We start from the raw sequence: 8311 nt of genomic DNA on the forward strand, positions 1-8311 counted from the left end.
TACTCCAGCCTGGGCAACAGAGCGAGACTCTGTCTCTAAATAAATAAAGAAATAAATAAAGGGGTAACACAGGGGAGAACTTCATAAAACCATTTTCCCCTCCTGAATCAGACACTGGCCAACTCCAAGTCAACAGTGGTGAGGTTGAAACTGAATTGAACAAAGAGATGTCCGCTGTTTTCCCAGGTCGTGAGTAATCTAACACAAGGGTTTTCTCTGTGCCCATCACAGCCTTCCTGCAGGGTCTACAGTGTAAACAACCCCCGCAGCCCAGTCCTGTGTGTTCTGGCCCTTCCCTGGGTGGGAAAGTGAGTGCACGCAATGTGCACATACAACGTGCACACACATACACACTCCCGCGCCACACAGGCCTCCTTCCTATGAAGGATGTGGATTCTGCTGGAGAAAGTAGTTTTTGAACGCCAAGGCCACTCCCTACTCGGATGCCAATTCCCTGCAGAGCCCATCCCCTCACCTGGACCAGGCAGAGGGACGCAGGAGACGCAGCTGGGACACAGGCAGTTCCATTATTTATGAAGCTTTCGTTATTTCACATATAAATAATCGATGGCTGCAAAGTGCGGCGGGCAACACCGTGGAATATTCATGAGCCACGTTTGTGGGAATTTCAGCTGCCGCCTGGGCCCCAGATGTGCACGCACTCACACGCCCCCAAATAAAAATCATCATAATAAAGATTTCAACTGTCAGGCAGGGGCTCGTCTCCAGAAGAGACGCAGCTTGTGCATCCTCGACACTCAGAGGGTTTGCTCGCTTGGCAGTGGCTGGAGCAGAGCACCCAGCCTGTTGGGGAGGGAGGAGATGGCCCCCCAGGGAGGGAGTCCTGACACTCCAAGGACTGGTCCATTTCTCACACTCCCACCTCTTCCCCAGCCCCGGTGTTTCATCAAGCACTCCTAGTCAAAGATAAATCCTTCCCGGCCGAGAGCAGTGACTCACGCCTGTAATCCTAACATTTTGGGAGCCGAAGGTGGGTGGATCACTTGAGGTCAGGGGTTCGAGACCAGCCTGACCAACATGGCGAAACCTTGTCTCCGCTAAAAGTACAAAAATTAGCCAGTTGTGGTGGTGTGTGCCTGTAATCCCAGCTACTTGGGAGGCTGAGGCATGAAACTTGCTTGAAAATCCCAGCTACCCGGGAGGCAGAGGTTGCAAGATCGTGCCCCTGTGCTCCAGCCTGGGTGACAGAATGAAATCCCGTCTCAAAAAAAAAATGAATCCTTCCCTCTCTGTGTGTCTGTAAGTCCCCTGCTCCCCTGCCCATCACCTTTGAAGGGGAGCTCGGCTGGGGTTGCGGACTCAGGACCTCATGCATGGGAAACAGTCCTGTTCCTCAGATCCCTCTTCCTGGACAGAAGGCAGGAAGATCTGACCTCCTCCCATGATGGGATTCCCCAGGGTGGTGTGAGGGGTCAGGGAGTAGATGAGTCAGGAGGACACGGCATGTCCCCCCAGGCCCTGTGAGGCTGGTCCCAGCTTACCGTCCGTGCCCCCCCCACCGCCGCCCTCCTTCCCCGCGGCCTCCCATTCCAGGCTGCACCCCCATTTTGCTCTCTGTCTCCTCTAGGCCTTTGTTCTGGCTGTTTATGCTATTCCCTTTGCTGGAAACACTTTTCCCTTCCCCACTGTCACCTGGCTGGTGCCCTCGGGGTTGAGGAAGCTGCCGCCTCCCCTGGAGCATCTTCCCCAACCCATTAAGCTGAGTTGGGCCCCCGCCTCTGGGCTTCAGGGACCTGGACCCCCCAGTTGTGGCACTTCTTCCATTGTATTGTAACCATCTTTTTGATAGTGCTCCCCCTACCTCCCTAACCTGCCCACCACACATTGGATTGTAAACTACGTGACCTTGGCGGGCTTTGGCCCCCAAGGGGTTTGAATCCAAGCTCTGCCTCTTACTAGCTGCCTGTCCTTAGGTGAATTATTTAACCTCTCCGTGTCTGGATCTCCTCTTCTGTGAAGTCAGAATGACAAAACTAGAACGGACCTCATAGGCCTGTTGTGAGCGTTTAATGTATTCAGCCAGTGAAAGTGCTCGGCCCCGTGCTTCTCAGAGCTTGGGAAGTGGTCAGTCCCTCATCCCTTCTCTGTCATTCCAATATCCCCAAAGCTCTGAGACCAAAAAGCTTTTCAGAACTCATTTGGCAGCAAAACCTGAACTGAACTGACCTTAGAGGTACTTACAGTCTTTATCCCACTATTCATATGGATTTCGTTACAGAAATATGAATAAGTCGGAGACATCCATAATATAGGGAACATTACATTTCTAACATCTGAAAACGATTTTGAAATCTGAAATGCATGTGGCCCCAACGGCTTCTCTGCAGAACTGTGGCCGACAGCACGCTCATGATTTTCATGAAGGATAACACATTAATATCAACCGCCTGAGAGCCAGGACCGTGCATGTCTTATTCAGCACCGGGCCTGGCACAGAGCAGTCCTCCATAAACTGGGTGACAGTTGGGACAGTGACTGGAGCTAGCCCTGCTTCCCTGACCTTCTAGGAAGCTGTGCCTTGCCACCCATCTCCTCGGAGCCCCGAGCCCAGGCCCAACCTACTCACTTCCCCCAGGTCACCCCTCGCTGTTGGTGGCAGAAGCGGGGTTGGAACCTTCCCCTCACCTGCCTCCCTGAGGACTACCTGGGTTTGTGCAGGGAGGGGATCACTCATTCCAAATCGCAGCTGAGGAGCAGGAAGCTGCCTGGGGAGCTGCCACCACATCCCTGCTTTCCAGGCCCCAGGCCAGGCCCACTCGTCCAGGAAGGCTTGAGGCTGCTCTCAGACCCTCCCTGCCCTCTCCCGACAATGGCACATTAGGAGGTGGCTGGAAGGGAAGGACTCACCAACTGAAATTAAACTAAGCACCCACCTGGCCGGGCACGGTCGCTCACACCTGTAATCCCAACACTTTGGGAGGCTGAGGCGGGCGGATTGCTTGAGGTCAGGAGTTCGAGACCAGTCTGGCAACATGGTGAAACCCCGTCTCTACTAAAAATACAAAAACTAGCCAGGCCTTGGTGGCAGGCACGTGTAATCCCAGGTACTTGAGAAGCTGAGGCATGAGAATTGCTTGAACCCGGGAGGTGGAGGTTGCTGTAAGCCAAGATCATGCCACTGCATTCCAGCCTGGGCAACAGAGCAAGACACTGTCTCAAAAAGCAAACAAACAAACTAAGCACTGATCTGTGCTGGGCCCCAGTGTGTATTGATAGTCAGATAGGCATAGATATGCATAGGTATAGGTATGCATAGGTATAGATATGCAAAGTATCGAATAGCTATATATCTACACACGGAGGATACAAGCAGCTACAAAGCATACCTTCACCTGCTTAATCTTCACATCAAACACGTGGGTCGGTGCCATTAATGTTCAGTGGGTTCTTTTTTTTTTTTGAGACAGAGTCTTGCTCCATCGCCCAGGCTGGAGTGCAGTGGCACAATCTCGGCTCACTGCAAGCTCTGCCTCCTGGGCTCATGCCATTCTCCCACCTCAGCCTCCTGAGTAGCTGGGACTGCAGGCGCCCGCCACCACGCCTGGCTAATTTTTTGTACTTTTAGTAGAGACAGGGTTTCACTATGTTGGCCAGACTGGTCTCGATCTCCTGACCTCGTGATCCGCCCACCTCGGCCTCCCAAAGTGCTGGGATTACAGGTGTGAGACACCGTGCCCGGCCTGTGGGTTCTAATGAATAAACCCACCACCTCCTCCACCAAGTTCAGATCCAATCAAGAGAAAGACACTGAAATCCCATGGATAAAGGTCCAAATGGCAGTTTGAACATTTACCAAAAGCTCAATGGCAGAATGCGACAGGGTGGGGAAGTCCGGGAGCATTACACCCCTGCTCATGGAAACATGAAGCCTATTTTGCAGATGAGGAAACTGAGGCAAGTGAATGAGGAATAGGAATTTGAACCCGGGTTATCCTGTCTCCAGGTATAAATATAAATCTGTATCTAGCCTACACCTAGATCATATACATGCCTCAGGATCTCCAGGATCCAAGGCGCAATGATTCTGATAGCAAAAGAAGCCAGGGTTATGGAGCCTGCAGCAGAGCCCTGGGGTCTAGGCAAAGGCTGGTCCATGATTTCCCTCCTGGCTCCTCCCCTCCAGCTCCTCTCCCCGCCTCCCCTCTTCTCTCCTGTCCTTATCCTTCCCTGTCAGATCGCTATCATTCATTTCCCTCTGGTTACCAACCTTGGCGAGGCAGCTTTTCTGGTTCCATGTCTGATCTGCATGCCTGAGCCAAGCAAAGGACTTGCTTTCAGGAGCCACTTCCTCCTCCAGCTCATTAAACAGCTGGTCCCCTTGTCTGGGCTCAACAGTCAAAAGCCTAATCCATGTCTGGCAGCTGGAACAAATCCTACCAGGGACTCAAACAGCACCACCTGTGGGGTGAGTAGGAGACCCAGTCACTCGCTGGAAAGCCAATCTCGAGACAGCACTCTCTGAGGCTGCACTAATTTTGTCTCACGTTCCAGAGTTGCAGTCAGTTTATAATCTGGCAGAGAATGCTGCCAAGGGTTCAAGAACAGGGTTCCAAGTCCCGAGATTATGCCAATGCTGTTCCCTATCCCCCAGGGAAGGCCCCCCCCCAGGACAGCTTGCCCCTGCAGCAAAAATGGCCAATGCTTCCTTTTATGAATCAACCCCATGTGGGCTTTCCAGGGTTCTGAGGTTGCATCTGAGCTCAGCACGAAGGAGTTCTGTGATTGATTAGGGATGTCTGCCACAGCTGCGGCCTGGGACCTGGTGTGCAGAGGCCATGTGTTCACTTTTTCAGTACTCATGATTGCTCTGGCAATGGCCCTATGATTGTGTCACTCTGGGACTGGTGTGTGTGTGTGTGTATGTGTGTGTCATCTTGAAATATATACATTTACAAAGCTGCTTATAAAGCAGTGGTCAACTACAGCCCTTCCTCCACACCATATGGCCCATATGCCTCCAGTAAGCACAGAACCTCCCGGAGTTTCATTGCAACATTTACAAAATGAAGATGAAGCTGCCAGGTTGGGACAAGTTTGCATGCATGAAACTCCTCTCCACTTACGGCAATAAAGGATTTTGTAAATTAAAAAGTCATGGCTGCATGCCATGGATCAGAAACAGAGCAGAACAGACAGCAGTAAACAGGAGATGGAGCCCTGGGCTTGCTGTTCTCTAGGTCCTGAACGGGTAGGAGCAGCAGGAGATCAAGTTCACCCAGGATGCTGGAACCAAAGGGCCTCCCAGGGCAGGTGAACTCCACTAGCAAAATTCTGCAAGAGTGCCGCATTTCCACAGGCCAATAGATAAGCCTTCACAATGAACTATGTGTTTCCTCTTCGATGGCTTCTCCTCCCACTCTCCCCTCCTGGGCTCCAATCCAACCACACTCACCTGACTCAGGGCCTTTGCAATCACTGTTCCCACTGCCTGCATGCTCCACCCTACATCCTCTATCAGCTCACTCCTTCACTTCCTGAAGGTTTCTGCTGAAATATTATCAGAGCAGCCTGTCTGGACACCTTATATAAAATAGCCTCTCCTATCTATCACTTTTTTTTTAAGAGATGGAGTCTCACTCTAAGTTGCCCAGGCCGGGGTGCAATGGTGCAATCGTGGCTCACTGCAACCTTGAATTACTGGGCTCACGCAATCCCCCTGTCTCAGCCTCCCAAGTAGCTGGGACTATAGGCACACACCACCATGCTCAGTTAAGTTTTTAATTTTTTTGTAGAGAGAGGGTCTCACTATGTTACACAGGCTGGTCTTGAACTCCTGGCCTCAAGCGATCCTCCTGCCTTGGACTCCCAAAGCACTGGCATGAGCCACTGCACCAGCCATCACTCTTTATGCCCCTTATTCAGCTTTAGTTTCTCATAGCACATCTATTTGTTTCTTGTTTGTCTCTCTCCCTTCCCCCTAATTAGAATGTTAGTTCTGCAAGGATAGGAATTTTGTCTGTTATGTGAACTGCTATGTTCCCAGAGCCTGGGATGGGGTCTGGCACGTGGTTGGGGCTCTCCAGGTGTGTGTGTTGAATGAATAAGTGAGGGTTAGGATTTTATTAATTAAGATACTGAGGCTCAGAAAGATTGAGTATCTTGCCCGATAATAATAACTGTTTTTTTTGTTTGTTTGTTTTTGAGAGCGAGTCTCGCTCTGTCACCCAGGCTGGAGAGCGATGGTGTGATCATGGCTCACTGCAACCTCCACCTCCTGGGTTCAAGAGATTCTCCTGACTCAGCCTCCTGAGTAGCTGGGATTACAGGCATGCACCAACACACCCAGCTAATCTGTTTTTAGTAGAGATGGGGTTTCTCCATGTTGGCCAGGCTGGTCTTGAACTCCTGACCTCAGATGATCCGCCCAACTCGGCCTCCCAAAGTGCTGGGATTACAGGCATAAGCCACCATGCCTGGCCTATAACTGTGCTTTATTAAAAGTTCTCTGTGCCGAGCATTGTGCAGAGCCCTTTGCATACACTGCCCTTTAAGCTTCAGGGCAACTCTATGAAGTCAGATTATCCCCATTTTACAGATAGAGAACAGCCAGTTTGAGTCACTTGCTCAGGATCACACAGCAGAACAGGAGGGGAGCTGAGATCTACTGCCACGCTGCATGTCCCCCAAGCCCCTACTGGTAACTTCTTTGCTCTCGTGGCCCCCGGGGTCCCCCCCCAAACAAAGCAAGGGCTTGTGTGTCAAGTGGATCATTTGGTTCATTCCCCTGTCTCCAGGCAGCACTATAAATCATCAGACAGGATCCATCTAGATTTTACCAACTCCTTGCCAAGGGATTTCACCATTTCCCATCCCAGTGTTTCCACTTTCCAAAGTTAAGCCTCATCACAGCAAGTTCTTCTTTTCAGTCTAATCCAAATCCCACTTGCTTCACATTCAACCTATTTCTTCTTGTCCCACCTTCCAGGGAGCTGGAGAAAATCAGCAGGAGACACAGGCACTGCAACCAAAATGCTCCATTTAGCTGGGAGAGAAGCCACAGGTTCCACGCCCCAACGATTCACCAGAAACCTGCGAGCCCCAGCTCCCAAGGCCAGCCGTGTCAGCACCTGGCCCCGTGTTCCTTTCCCAGGGCCCTGCTTTGCCACGGTGATTTATGGGCCCTGTCAATCTGCAGGCTGAGCCACGGAGACAGCTGAGAGTAGCAGGGATCAGCAGCAGCCATGTGCGCCAAGGCGGGTGGGGTGGCTCAGGCAGAGCCTGGGGGGAGGGGGAGGGGAGTGAGAGACCAGACGCTCCAGACCACAGTGTGACAGAGACGGGGATGGAGACCCCAGCACGCCGGGTCAGAGAGGCTGCTGGCCTGAGCCAGGGCCAGTAGCTGCGGAACAAAGACTCTGACCAGAAAAGCATGAAGAAAGAGCAGAACGGGAGACAGCCTGAGAGCCGCCTGCACCGCTCCTCCTCAGGAGTTTCAGATTTTCTTTATTCTGAAAACAAAAGCAAAATGAAGATGACAGACGGTGAGAGACGTTTAGAGGGTTTGTTTTTCTGCAGACGTTCTGGAGGACCTGGATGAAATCGCCAATTAGCCTGCCTCCCCGCAAGCAAGCTTCCAAATCCACAGCCCTGGTGGGATCCAAGTTCACCACCCAGACCCAGCTGGAGGCGACTCTCGCTCTGTCTCTCTCGCCCTGGTTTATGTGTCTTTGTCCCTGCAGCTGCATGTCTGACTCCTTCTCCTTTGTTTCCTGGTCTCCCTTGCCTTAGATTTTTCTTCCTTGGTATTTTCTGGTCTCCTGCCTCCCTCTCTGGCCCATCTCACTCCGAGGAGCCACTGGAGCAGGCTCTATGCCCCTTGGTCCCATCTGTCTCCTGCCTCTGGCATTTCTTGAGCCCCTCCTGGTGTGTCCTCCCATCTCACCCCCACGCTGTCTCATTGTTCACTGGCAATTGACCTTAGTTTTTTTTTTTTTTTTTTGAGACAGAGTCTCTCCCTGTAGCCCAGGCTAGAGCATAGTGGCTCGATCTCAGCTCACTGCAACCTCCACCTCCCAGGTTCAAGTGATTCTCCTGCCTCAGCCTCCTGAGTAGCTGGGATTACAGATGCCCGCCACCACGCCTGGCTAATTTTCGCATTTTCAGTAGAGATGGTTTCACCGTGTTGGCCAGGCTGGTCTTGAACTCCTGACCTCAGGTGATCCTCCTGCCTCGGCCTCCCTAAGTGCTGGGATTACAGGCATGAGCCACTGCGCCCAGCCATTGGCCTTAGTTTTTGATGTCCGTCCGCTGCAGATGTCCCTCCCATGGCCCTGGGCAGTGCGTCCAGGTG

This window comes from Mandrillus leucophaeus, unplaced genomic scaffold (assembly GCF_000951045.1).
Source record: "Mandrillus leucophaeus isolate KB7577 unplaced genomic scaffold, Mleu.le_1.0 Scaffold52, whole genome shotgun sequence".
Lineage (NCBI taxonomy): Eukaryota > Metazoa > Chordata > Mammalia > Primates > Cercopithecidae > Mandrillus > Mandrillus leucophaeus.